A 14,497-nucleotide genomic window follows, 5' to 3' on the forward strand; every position below is an offset into this window, starting at 1 on the left:
GTTCTGGAAAATTATCAGCAATTATCTCTTTAAATTTGCCTCTATCCCATTCTTTCCCTCCTCTCCTTCTGAGATTCATTTTTACCTTATTTTAGGTCTTCTTACTCTATCACTCATGTCTCTCATCCTTTCTTGTATTTTCTTTAATTAATTTATTTTTTGGTCTTTCTGTGCTGTAGTTTAGATAATTTCTTTCAATCTATTTTCTAATTTACCAATTCTCTCTTCAGTTTGGTCTAGTTTCCTAATAAACCCATTTATTAAATTGTTAATTTAAGTTATACCATTCTTAGTTCTAGACATTCTATCTGGTTCTTTTAAATATCTACTGTATTGCTTTTTATAGTTTCCTGTTTCCTGTAGATCAAACTGACTTTACTACTAAGCTTAAGAGTTTTATATTCTGTGTTTGATAATTCTAATCTTTTAAATCTGTTTATGTCTTTGAGCTGGTTCTTGCTCAAGGTATCTTGTGTCCTTGTATGTTTGTTTATCTTTGAAGAATGCTGGCCATTGTGTTTGAAAATAAAGTTGTTAGAAATAATTTGAAGCCAACTTAGATGAAGTCACCTTCCTTCCAGAGAGGATTTTTGTTTGCTCTTGCTCATCACCAGTCTGGAACCACTGTAATCTGAATTCAGGGCTTTAAGGTGTCTTGGATTATACAGGTGATGTTAAGCCAGGCTGCCAATCTGAGAAGAAAAGAAAGCGGGTGGGGGGGGGGAAGGAATGAAGGAACGAAGGAAGGAAGGAAGGGAGGAAAAAGAAAACAAAAGAGAAAAGAAGAGAAGGAAGGAAGGAAAGAAACTGAATAAAGACAGAATTACTGTTATGCATTCTTACTCTGAGGATAAAGCCAATCAGGACACCATCCTAATAGGTATATGGAAGAATGAGTGTTAGACTCCCATCTTGAGCTGCAAACCCTTGTCTTTAACTTCCCTTCCCCTTGTCACATGCGGTCATCAAAACTACAGCTCAGTTAGCAGTTGTTTCTTAACATATCAGCAAATGCCCTCAGAATCAAAGTTGCTTTGAGTGACTCACTTAACTTCTTCCAAGATTTTGGATTGGTAATTCCTCCCTATCTAGTTGGCTCCTTATGGCTTTAAAATTGTGATTTTTATATTTTATCCAGAGCTTTTGTTTTCCCAGTAGAAAAGCTGATTTACATTTCCTAGCTTGCCATTTCAGGAGTTATTATCTTATATGTTAATAAAAAATATCAAATCAGAAAATAGGGAAAAAGAAAATAAATAATCTGAAATACGACTCTCAGAGATAGCCAGCATTAAAATTGGAGTAAACATCTTTTCAGAATTCTATGCATACAAACATAAATTATTCTACATAAACATAAACCTATATTACTAGCTAGTCTGTAACTTTTGCTTGACATGATCATTTTCCATTGTGATATTATCATCTATAATGTTTACATAATAATATCTAACACTTATTGAGTACTTATTATGTGCACGGGCTTTCAATGTATTAATTCATTCAATCTTTGTCACACTTTCTGAAATAGCTTTTATAGATTATGTAGCTATTTTAGAGGTTTTTAAAACATTTTATATATTAGGAAACTTAGGCAAAGAGATGTTAAATGATGTGATCAAAATCATACTAGTAGAGCCAGATTTAAACTCAGACAATCTGACTCCAGAGCCTATGCTTGCTTATAAGAGATACACAGTGCATAGTATTCCACTGTATGGATGTACTTAATTTATTAAACCAAGCACCTCCTCATGGATATTAAATTATTCACAGGGCTTTTCTTTTTTTTACTATTATATAAAAATAGCTTTTAAAAAATCCTTGCCGGGCTTCCCTGGTGGCGCAGTGGTTGAGAGTCCGCCTGCCGATGCTGGGGACACAGGTTCGTGCCCCGGTCTGGGAAGATCCCACATGCCGCGGAGCAGCTAGGCCCGTGAGCCATGGCCGCTGAGCTTGCGCGTCCGGAGCCTGTGCTCTGCAACGGGAGAGGCCACAACAGTGAGAGGCCCGTGTACTGCAAAAAAAAAAAAAAAAAAAAAAAATCCTTGCCATACATCTTAATGTACTCGTTTATTTATGTCCTCAGAGAAAATTCCTACAAAGAGATTGCCCTATCAAGGCTATATACATTTAAACTTTTAAATTTTGGTACATATTGCCAGACTGCATTCCAGAAAGGTTTACCAATTCACAGTCCCTCCACAGTTTATAAAACTGCCTTATGCATTGTCATCCTTTTTAGCACCGAGTTTTGTCAATATTTTCCTTCTTTGATGTGCTGAGCATTATTATTTGCATTTCTTTTCAAACTGTGCTATTGAACTCTTACTGTCTAGTGAGCTATCTGGATTCCCTTTTGTTGATCTCCTCTATACAGCCTTGGCTTTGTCCTGCTTTCTTCTCTTCATCAGTTTGTTCCATGAAAAATTCAAAAATTCTTTTTGGTTATGTTTCCTTTCAGAACAGAAAGCAATCTTTCAGGATGCAGGATTATTCAGAATCTCTCCTAAACCATATTTTCTGATTAGGATGCAGCTATCTGAGTGACTAAGATGCTAATTTCAGAGCTGTAATTCTTTTCCCTCTTTATGCTCCAGAATCTGCTCACTTCACTTCCTTTCTCTTCTTTCTAGTCAAAGAAGCTGAGTGATTGGCAGTATCTCGACAGTTTTTTCCCAAGCCCATACAATCTTCTATTTACAGTGTGCAGGCTTTAGAGAATGCAGATTTAAACCTGTTACACTATTAGAGGTGACTAGCATAGTCCATCTGTAGGGCTGCACCCTGCAGGCCTGCAAGCCCTGTGCTTGCCCAGCCTCAAGACCAAAGAAAGAGCCTGGAGTCAGCTACAGAGACATCAGTGGTTTAACAGATAAGGGGAGCTTACATGTCTGAAGCAACATCCTGGAGCAACACCCCACCGTGTGTGGCAGACAGTGGGCAGGGTACGGCAGTAGTCTTCACAACCGAGGGAGAGGGAGGTTACCAACTATAGGGGGAACTGACATCAGGTTGGCTCATCGGTTACCAGGGAAACCAGCAGAGGAGCATGCCCCTCACCACCCCTTTAATAAACTATCAGATAGAGGGGAGATGGTTCTGATCTAAAGATTAGAACAATCACTAGCTGGGGCAAGTATGTAGGCATTTACTGATTAGGTTCAATGATTTAGGGGGAAGGTCAGCTATGTGAGTGGGGCGTAGGTGAAGCAGGGACTGGTCCGGCAGGCGATGTTCAGAGAGCAAGAAAACAGCCATCTTGGGTGGCCTGATCATACGCCATCTAGGAGCTATGTTACAATCAAAGAATTTCAGCTTAGCAACCAAAACAGAATTTTCAAGGTAGCCTACTGGACTTCCTTCCTTCCTCCCCTCCTTCCATCCACACACATTTATCATTTCTTGAACACTATGAAGATAATACCTATTTCAAAAGATTAATTCTTAAAATCCCACTTTGTCTTCCTTCTACTTCTCTTATATATTCCATATCCCTCCCCGTTGTATCTCTCTTCCAAAATTCCTCCCAACATCTTGCCTGTCACCTCTTCTTTCCCCCAAATCTGCATCTCTAAAGCCCAAAGAATACCTCTAAAAATGGAAGAGACTGCATTGGAGAGCAAGGAAGAGCAAAGAACTGAGCAGAGGAAACTGAAAAACCAGATTCCTCTTCTAAAGGAGATGGAAATGCTGGGAAATGGGAAAAAATTATGTGCTAATAATTTTTGTCCTATCAGAAAGACAAGTGCACAGTGTTTTAGTATGTGTCCAAGTACTTTCTGGTCCTTTCTTTCTGACATGCTGATGGGCAGGAATGATGATGTACAGGTAAACTCTGCTGCGGGGGTGGGAGTGCTCAGGACAATGAAGTGATCAGGTGCGATTTCTTGCCTTGGGGAAGAGAGGAGAGTCAGCACAGCTCTCACACTAGTTGTCACTGCTGTTACAGGGAGCAAATGCCATGGAAACAAACAAACAAACAAAAATTAGAGATCAGAGAAAGGGGTCTCCAAAATTCCTGAGCTCATCATGTTCTAAACTATGTCCTTTGGAACACTAGGTCCACATTTAGGTATTTAGAGAGGGGGGAGGGAGGAGGAGGAGAAAGAAACTATAAAGAGTTAATTTTCCTTACTGCAGGATCACTCAGAAACGTTAATATTAATTACATAACTCTAAGAGGAAGAGACCATGAAATACAGCTTAATGTTTCTTTAATTTATTTGACCACAGAACTCTTCTCTTTCTGGAACCCCTAGTTTTTACAAGATACTTTCATAAGAGGGGATATATTTGTATTTTTGCCTTCATTTTTGTAGATGAGATGTGTTGTAGTGCCACATGTTTTATTTAGTAACAATGTACAGAATGACTGTACAATAGGATGCAAGGTATGTCTTTATGTTTAAGATACTGTAAAACATTAAAAATTTAAATTTTTCTAACAGATTATTTCTGACAATTATTCTTACAGATAATTATCAAGAAGATACTGAAAATCATATCAAGATGAGAGTGAAATTCCATAATATTATCATCCAGAGATAATCCTCTTAACATGCCACATATCTTTTCCCTGTATGTGTATGTGTACGTAAGCCATGTGAATGTGTACACACTGCTTTTCAGAAAAATTAGGGTAATACCTTGTGTGAAACTCTGCATCTTACTTTTCTATTTATAATGTTTTGACTATGCTATTAAAATTTTTCAAAGCTTTATTTTAAATGGCTATTCCTTCAGTTGTATGACTGGACCAAATTTATTTAACTATTTCCATTTCACTGAACATCTAAGTTATTTCTAACTTTTCACTATTATAAATAACACCATGATGAGCATCATGTGTATAAATCTTTGTTTTCATCTCTGCTTATTTTCTCAGGATAGATACCGAAAAGTATAATTGCTCTATTAAAGGTAAGAACTACGTAAAGGTTTTGATTACATATTACCAAATTGCTTTTGATAAGGACTATTCCAGCTCAGTATTATCAATAGTGTATAAAATAGCCTGTCTCACAACACCTCAGTAAGTGTTTTTATGGCATTGAAATTTAAATTTATTTACTTATTTAATAAGAAATACTGTGCATAAACAAAATTTTTAAAAAATTTTAAACACAGTGAAATTTCCCTCCCAACCCTATTTTCCAGGCTTCCTCCTCCCCAGAGGCAACTGATACTCCTTGTGAATAGGACTTTGTTAGCAAATATATGTAAATACATTCTCTTCTCTCTCTCAAAATCTTATTTCAGTTAACAATATTGCACGGATCTCACTCCATGTTAGGATATAAAGGATGTTCTCATCTATTTTAACAGCTGCTTTACATTCCACTGTATGAGATGTACTACATTTTAAAAAACCAATCCTCTATTGACAGACATGTGCTAATACAAAAAAAAAAAAAGAGCGTACAATTTCACATGTGTGCAAAAATAACTAGGCCATGTACCTAGAAGTAGGATTGTTGCTTTAAAAGGTGCAATTAATAACTTTGCTGGACTTTAATAAAGTGCTGTGTGGAGATTGTGCTATTTATATTCAAAACAACAGCAGTATGAGAGAGCCTGTTTCCCTACTCTTACCTGGTGGTGTGTTGGTAAATGATTACCAACTGACTTTCAGGGAAGAAAAAACTTGATTTGTAGCATATGCCAATTTCCATGATATAAATAATACTTTCGTCATCGCTGATTTTTTTTTTTTTTTTTTTGCCGTACGCGGGCCTCTCACTGTTGTGGCCTCTTCCGTTGCGGAGCACAGGCTCCAGATGTTCAAGCTCAGCGGCCATGGCTCAGGGGCCCAGCCATTCCGCGGCACGTGGGATCTTCCCAGACTGGGGCACGAACCCGCGTCCCCTGCATTGGCAGGCGGACTCTCAACCACTGCGCCACCAGGGAAGCCCATCATCGCTGATTTTAAGCTATCAACATGAAGTCACTATATGAGGAGTTGGGAAGAGATGTCCATTATCAGCTCTTACACTGTCCTCACCCACACAGCATGTTAGCAAACATTTCAATCTTCATCATCTGACAGTGAAAATTAATATTGTGCATGAGATTGAGTATACTTTCATATATTTAAGAACATTTCTTTTTCTAGAAGCTATTTATGTCTTTTGTTTATTTTTCTATTGGGTTAGGGTCCTTTTCTTGCTTATTTGTAGAAGCACTTTAAATATAATGGTTATCAGTTTCTGTATGGTTGGAGTAGCAAATATCTTCCTTGGTTTATTTACAGTTTGAATTTACTTATGATGTTTTTGCATTAGAAATTTTTACTTTCCTATAGTTATATTTATCTCTTTTTTTAAATCTCCACGAGTTTCATGTTGTACTTAGGTTTTCTCTATCCTAAGATTAAAAACACAGTAAAACACATATGATTTCTTCTCACATTTTTATAATTTTATTTTTTATACATAAAATCATAGAAACTTTTTCTTTCCTCTGTTTCATTTTGGGTGGCACATCATCTACGTGTCCATTAGGTCAAGCTGGCTGATAGTACTGTTCAAGTCTCCTATATATTTACTGAATTTCTTTTGTGTGCTAGTTCTATTAATTGAAATCTTCAACTTCATCTGTGGATTTGTCTTTTTCTCTTTTTGGTTCTATCAATTTTTGCTTCATTTTTTTTTAAAGGTCTGTGATTAGGTACATATACATATAAGACTGTTCCTTCTTGTTGATATTTTGAATCCTTGATCATAATGTAATAGCCTTCTTCATTCCTGGAATAGTACTTGTCCTGAAGCCCACTTTATCCTATATTAACATAGCCACTCTAGCTTTCTTTTCATTTGTGTTTATATGGGACATCTTGTCTCTCCTTTTACTTTTAATCTATCTCTGTCTTTATACTGAAAGTGCGTTTCTTGTAAACTGTTACCAAGTTGATTTTTATTTATTTTATAATCTGGTTTTTAATTTCAATGCTTAGACCACTGATATTTAATGCAATTATCAATACAGCTGGGTTTATATCTACAATATTCCTGTTTGTTTTCTATTTGTCACATTTGTTCTTTGTTTCTTTGTCCTTTTTCCTGCATTCTTTTGGATTAATTGAATATTTTTTAGTATTTGCTCTAAGGTGTACCATCTATATCTCTAATTTATCACAGTCTACCTTCACATAACATTGTACAAATTGGCATATGATTAAAGAATCTTACACCAGTATGCCTTCATCTCCCTCTTCCTATCCTTTGTTCCCATACATTTTACTAGTACATATATTATAAGCCCTACAGCTCACTGTTGCTATTTTTGTTTTAAACAGTTATATTTACAAGACAGTAAAAATTAGAAAAAAAAATTTCTTTTATATTTACTCACATACCCATATTTACCATTTCCAGTGCTCTTCATTTGTGTGTGTGTGTATGGCAGGGGGGTTTCAAATTTCCATCAGAAACCACTTCACTTCTGAAAAGCTTCCTTCAACAGTATTTTCTAGAGCAGATCTGGTAGCAATGAATTTTCTTAGCGTTCATTTGTCTGAAATTCTTTATTCTACTTTCATCTTTTAATGATGTTTTCATTAGGTTTAGAATTCTAGGTTGACAGCTCTCTCCCTCACTTTAAAGGTATCATTTGAATGTATTTTCGACAAGTCTGCTGTCATATTTTATTTCTCTATATGTAATGTGTATTTTTACTCTGGATGCTTTTTACCTTCATTTATTTATTCCTTTTCTAATGGAATTCCTTCTCTAATTCCTTCAATTATTTACCCTTCTCTAACGTTCTTCCTTTCTTTATGTAAATTCAAGCTTCTGACCTATACCATATTCCTTCTCTCCGAAGAACTTATTTTAACATCTCGTGCAAGGCAGGTCCACTGGCAGCAAATTCCGTCAATTTTTGTTTGTCTGAGAAAGGCTTTATTTCTTTGTTTTGAATATTTTCACAGGACACGATTCTAGGTTGGTGTTTTATTTCTCTCAACACTTTAAATATTTCACTTCATTTTCTTCTTGCTCACATAGTTTCTGAGGAAAAGTTGGATATAATTTTTACCTTTGCACATCTATAAGGTGTTTTTGTTCCTCTGCTTTCTTTCAAGATTACTTTCTTTATATTTTAAATTCTGCAGTTTGAAGATGATTTGCCTAGGTGTAGTCTTTTTGTTTGTTTTTTTGAATGTGTGGATTTGGGGGGGGGTTGTTTTGTTTTGCATTTATCCTGCTTGGTGTTCTGTGAACTTTGGATATGTGGCTTGGTGTCTGACATTAATTTGGCAGAAATTCTCAATCATTATTACTTCAAATATTGCTTCTGCTCCTTTCTCTCTTTCTTTTCCTTTTGTAGTCATCCCACAGTTTCTGGATATTGTTTCATTTTTTCAGTCATTTTTATCTTTGCTTTTTAGTTTCGTGAGGTTCTATTCATACACCCTTAAGCTCAGGGAGTTTTTTCTTCAGCTGTCCCAGTCTACTAATGAGCCCAGGAAAGGCATTGTTCATTCTGTTACAGTGTCTTTGAATTCTATCATTTATTTTGATTCTTACTGAGAATTTCTATATCTCTGCTTATATTACTCACCTGTTCTTGCATGTTGTCTCCTTTTTCCATGAGAGTCCCTAGCATATTAATCATAGTCATTTTAAATTTCCAGTCCGCTTATTCCAACATTCCTTCCATAACTGAATCTGGTTCTAACATTGCTTTGTCTCTTCAAACTGTGTTTTTTGTCTTTTATATGCCCTGCAATCTTTTGTTGAAAGCCAGACGTACTGTACTGGGCAAAAAAACCTCTGGTAAACAGGCCTTTAATTATGATGCAGTAAGACATGAGGAAAGGGGAAGAATCCTATAGTTCTGTGATTAGGTCTCAGTCTTTTCATGAGCCTGTGACTGTGAACTTCACAAGGGCTTCTCAGTTGTTTTCCCCTCCTAGGCGGGACAGGATGGCTAGAGGGGGCTGGAGTTGGGTGTTTTTCTCCCCCCAGGTTGGTTAAGCTCTAATAAAGCCCCAATAATTTAGGCACTGGTAAAATATTTTATCTTAAGGGCAGATTTTGTTGAGAAGAGAATGTTCTGGCATATCTGAAAATGGTTACTTTTCTACTCCCCTTACCAGAAGCATGAGGGATTTTTCTCCAATATTCACCATGAGAACCTGGTGGGGCTCCTGGAGGTAAAACCCAACCAGTATGCTTCTTCTGGTCGAGGTTTATTGAGCTTCTTGGATCTGTGGGTTCAACATTTTTTCCAAATTTGAAAAAAATTTGACAATTTCTTGAATTTTTTTTTTCTGGCAGGTAATTCAGTTACTCTCACATTAATTTGACTCGTTTGAAGTACCTTTTAGAAGTTCTTTTTAAGAGGGCTTAGAAGAGCCCTTGTTTTGAGCTCTTTTGCCCCCCTTCTAAGGCTTGGCCCTTTTGAGGTCTCTACTCTTTTTTTTTTTTTTTTTACACTTTTCTTTTTTGTGGTATTAAATGTCTTTTAATTCAACAATGTCTCTTTACTCTTGCTGGATATATAAAATGTCTTTTAATTCAACAATGTCTCTTTACTCTTGCTGGATATTAGTCAACACTCTTCAGTCCTGTGTGAGCTCTGGGAATTGCTTATTTTATTGTGAGCTCTGGGAATTGCTTATTGTAATTACTTTACTTTGTCCAACTTTGTGGGATGTTTTCCATTTCTCTCCTCTTACATTCATGTTTCTCCTTAATTCTTTGAACAGAGCATGCACAGACTGCTAATCAACCAAAGACTCACAAAATCCCCATGTGCACTTCTATAGCAACTAATCCTTCAGTAACAGAAGCAGAAGCAGCTTTATCTATGTTTAATGGGAATAGAAGGAGATGCAGAACTGTCCTTGCCCTCAACTTCAAATTTCTCTAAGATTCAAGGGACCAAGGGTTATTTTTAATAAATGTTCTCCAAAATATTTATGTCTTGAAGATTTAGACCTAATTCCTAAAAACAAGCCATTCAGGACCATATCTAAGTTGCTTTATATCCAATATTAGTTCTCTGGCCCTTGCTCGATATAAAGCAATGATTACATGGTGAAGGGGGTTAGTATTTAAGCGCAATAAATGGCCCAGCTTTTTAAAGTTATGTAAAATCTATTGTGCACTCTATGCCTTTGTGAATAGGGCTTAGACGTTATCCTCTATAATGTAGTTGGGTCAATTCCCACCACTTCGTGACAATGAAAATATTTAGCGGTAACAAAACAACACTGCACATCCCCTCCCCTTGCCTCCTATCACTCAGAACAGAAATGCTCACAAGGACTATATTATTACAAAGACTTCTTTCCACAACTCCAAATGTCTCTTGGGTTATCCAAATCTTCTTATGTCAACAACCCAACAGCCTACTCTCCTCTGACCTGTGAACAGCTCTGGCCAGGGCATATCAGGATTTTGGAAAGAGAATCCACTGCCAGAGATACCTCAGCAGCAATTCTTAAAGCTATTTTGTCTAATAAATGGCACAGAGCCAAATCCTGATAGCATACTCAGTCCTGATCTCCTTTCTGCTGAAGATAGAGAAATTGGGAAAATAGTATTTTATGAAATGAGATAGTGGAAAGGAAATAGATTATACATAATCACTTTAAATGTTGGTATCAGCAGAGCTGGAAAAATCCCCTAGCTAAATCCCATGGTGAAAATCCACTAATTTTGAGGGGATTAAATCAACTGAATAATTTTGGATGGGCAGATAATGGAAGCATCCATTCTTACAGTTAAACTACTCCAGGGAAGGAAACTTAATTTTTAAGTCTCTGGCAAAGAGTGCAAGTAGAATTTAGTATTTTTTAAGCTACACAATTGGGACTGATACAGTTTACATTTCTATAACCTCTGCATGCCAGTCGTGTTAACATTTTATTCAGATACAAATTTATAACTTAACTATTATTATCTGGAAACCATTAGATGGTAATCTCCCATTTGCCTTATCAAAAAAGAATCCAGGCATGACTGTATCTGGTTGATATAATAATCCCTATAAAAGATTTCCTTTCCCATTTTCAACACAGTGGCAAAACTCTGAGAATAGTATTAATGTTTAGCAGAGGATAGTGGCCTGTGGGGTCAGTTTCAAGCTATGAGAAGTGCAAAACTTTCTCATTTCTCTTGCTTACAAGTTTATGCCTGCTTAGCTGGAGAGATAGAAAATTGGCAGAAGATACCGGTAAGGAGGAGAAACAAAGGATATCTCACTGAGCATATTACTAAAACTCTTCCCTTAGCAACTGCTAGCAAGGGCCTCAAAAATGCAGAAAAAGCTGTGATGAGGAGTTCGGAGCTCCTTTTGGGGCAGAGAGTTGTGTTTCATTTTTACTCTGTATCCTCAGTGCCTAGGGCACTGCTGGGTAGAGCAGAAGCACAACACGTGATACATGATCAGTGGTAGAGCCCTGGGCAGCCCCCTCTCTGAGAAAAAATGTGCTGCTCCCTCTTTCCTTGCTGAAGTGATGGACAAGAGACAAAAATGGACTCCGATGGGTCACTCACTCTTCCTCTTCTGAAAGACACGTTTTCCCTCATAGACTCATCCTTTACCTTTATGGTCAAAGTGTGAAGTCTTAATTGTTTTTACCTGTTTTCATGTCTTGTGTGAGAACTGGGATATTTCCCAGAAGAAGGAACAGCATGAGGTAGGGAGACATGAGATTATGTAGAATGTTTGTGACAGTATTGTATCTCTTTCTCTTTCCCTTTTCTTTCCTGTTTCGGCTGTCAAGTGTGAGTGCAGAGGTTAGAGTGAATCATAGTCCTATGTTCATGGCATACTATCATAATTGGTCTGTTCAGGTTTCTCTCGTTTCATTTATACATCTATTACTTTTTCCCATAGACTGGCTTTTAGCTTGTGACATACTAAGCCTCCCACTGATAACAGATAACCCCTGTAACAAAAGGCCATATACTTTTTTTTTTTTGGAAATCATTTGTATAAAGACATCTGAGGGGATTACAAGGGTTAAGATTCTGGAGAAAGACTGAAGAGAAATGAACTAACCTTCCATAACTTCTTTTCCTCTGGAGGCATTTGTTGATTTTGGCCAAAGGGCAAGCACCTGATTCAGGCTTTACCTGAGCAGAGTGAGAGAAACCAGAAGAATTTTTTGGCAGTTGCACAGGGCTGAAAATCTGAGTGGCCTCAAAACACCTCCAGTTTTTCCCAAGGACTTCTGCCAAGTTCTGAAGTTTGTGAGCCAAAAAGCCTAAGCAGAAAGGTTTTGAAAAGCAGAATGGACTTTGGGGTGCTCTCACAGTGATGAAGAAACAAAGAATAGAGCCCAAGACTTACCACGATGGGGGAGGGGGATCAATGACCATACCAGAAAAGATTTAGAGAACAATACTCTAGGAGTAGGGATGAACCAGAGGTAGACTGAGACTGACAAAAATCTCAAGTAAGCATTTTCTTAGCTCAGTCCCTGATTGGATTAAGCCATCAATCCCCATTCTGTAAGTCTCACAAAGGAAAATGTAAATTAATTCTAGTGAAAGATAATATCATTTGAAGCCTCAAAAATGTTTAAAATCTACAATGTCTAGTGTACAATAAAATAAAACTAGAGTTGAGAAACAGGGAAGTGACTGACAATCAAGAGATAAAACAGTCATTAGAAGCAGACTGAAAAATGAACCAGACACTGAAGTTTGTAGACAAGGGTTTAAAAATAAATAAGATTAATATAAAGATAAAATGGGAAGAAGGATGGAACTACTGAATGGAAACAATGAAGCATTATAACAAAGAATTTGAATCTCTATTTAAAAAGACTCAAATTGGTATTCTAGAACTGCAAAAAAATATCTCAGAGGCTCTGTTTTTAGTTTAGAAGGACTGAGCTACTAATAAACCCCATCCTCCATCAAATAACAGCTATACTCCCTGAAAAAAAAAAATAAAACAAAGGGGAAAAAAAACTATCTGAAGGCTCTGAAGATTGAAAAACACAGGCCTGTTATAAAGGAGTTGAAACTTAGAAAAGTGGTCAGCACAGAACGAATTCCATTTGTGTCACTTTACCCTGAGGGCAGACCACAGACATGGTGGCAACATTGCCGGGTCACTAAAACTCCAATAGGAAAAGCCATCAACATACTGTTGAGAGAAAGCAGGGCTAGATGCATGGGAAAACCACAGCCACTGAAGAACAAAGAGGGAACCTTAGAAAGGAGAGAGTTGGAGAGAATTACACCTAAATTCTGTGTGTAAACTTAGCCCAAGTCTATGACTGATCAATGTATCATGCATGCTGGGGAGAACTTGTAGGAGTTTGTAGATAAAACTTAGAGAACTAAATTGAGAACCAAGTCACCACCCACCCCAGGCAAGACTGTATGCAATTTGAGTCTAATTATTAATGAGTATGATCCCCTTTGTTCCAGCTCTTGAGGTCAGAATGAGCTCAAAATCATGCTTCAACTGGGGCTGTCAGAATTATCACAGGATCTGAATCATTAACAGGAGTCTGTTGAGACTCGCATGAATTTAACTACCACCAGTTGTGGAAAGAGGGTTCAGAAATACAGCTTTAGTCATTAACTGATCTGTCATTTCCCAAACCCCTACTACTTTTCACACTGATCTGGCTCTCTGTACTCACCCACATGCCCATTTCTTTCCTTAGCAGGATATAAATATGCAGTAGAGACTTGTCCTGGGCTCGTAGAAAACACTATTTCAGTTCCTGGACTGTGGGAGGGAGATACCCCACAGAGTCTTGAGACAGGCACCATGCTTTGTGTGCTGCCAGATCCCCAGTAGCTAGCACAATGCCTGACCCAGGGTAAGCGTTTGCTTAATAAATAACCACTGAATTGAATTGATCTGAGGCCTTTGGAGTAAGGTTCAGTGACTTCACCCCAGTTCCCTCCAAGGACATATTTTTCCTGCTATCTGTCACCCATAATTCCTGACTGGGAATCCCTCAGGCTTATGTATGTAGATGAATAGTGGCTATATGGATACCAGGGCCTTCAAATACTTTATACATATAAAGGAGGAGCTCCAATTATTTTCAATCCTTGTGCAAGATTCAAAATTCTTGCTGGAATCCACATAAATTGTGTTCCTGGGTTCAGGCCACATCTACTTTCCAACAAGTGGACAACAGTATGTGTTAATCAAAGTTATGCCTACTGGATTTTCCTGCAATTTGTCTTTCAAGGTACCTTGAGTGGGACCATTACACTGTAGCTGATCTATCCAGCATTTGCAGCTGCCAACATATCAAGCAAAACCATCTGCAACTGGGTCTGAATTTTAATTTTCCCTCTCAGGTACCTGGTCACAGGGAACTTTCCATGAGGCTTCATGGATGTGGTGGGCTCTGGCCTCATAAACATCCCTTCCATCCAATAATGGAATGCTTCTTGGCCTGCTCACCATTACAGATAGAGCAGATAGTATTCATGGAGGGGGGTGACTTGGATCATATGGTCACTTAGTGCCCTATGTCCAAAATCCACCAAAGCCCAGCAAAGAG

The sequence above is a fragment of the Aethalodelphis obliquidens genome, unplaced genomic scaffold, assembly GCF_003676395.1.
Source record: "Aethalodelphis obliquidens isolate GAN/ISIS:26980383/991018 unplaced genomic scaffold, ASM367639v1 scaffold4, whole genome shotgun sequence".
Classification (NCBI taxonomy): Eukaryota; Metazoa; Chordata; class Mammalia; order Artiodactyla; family Delphinidae; genus Aethalodelphis; species Aethalodelphis obliquidens.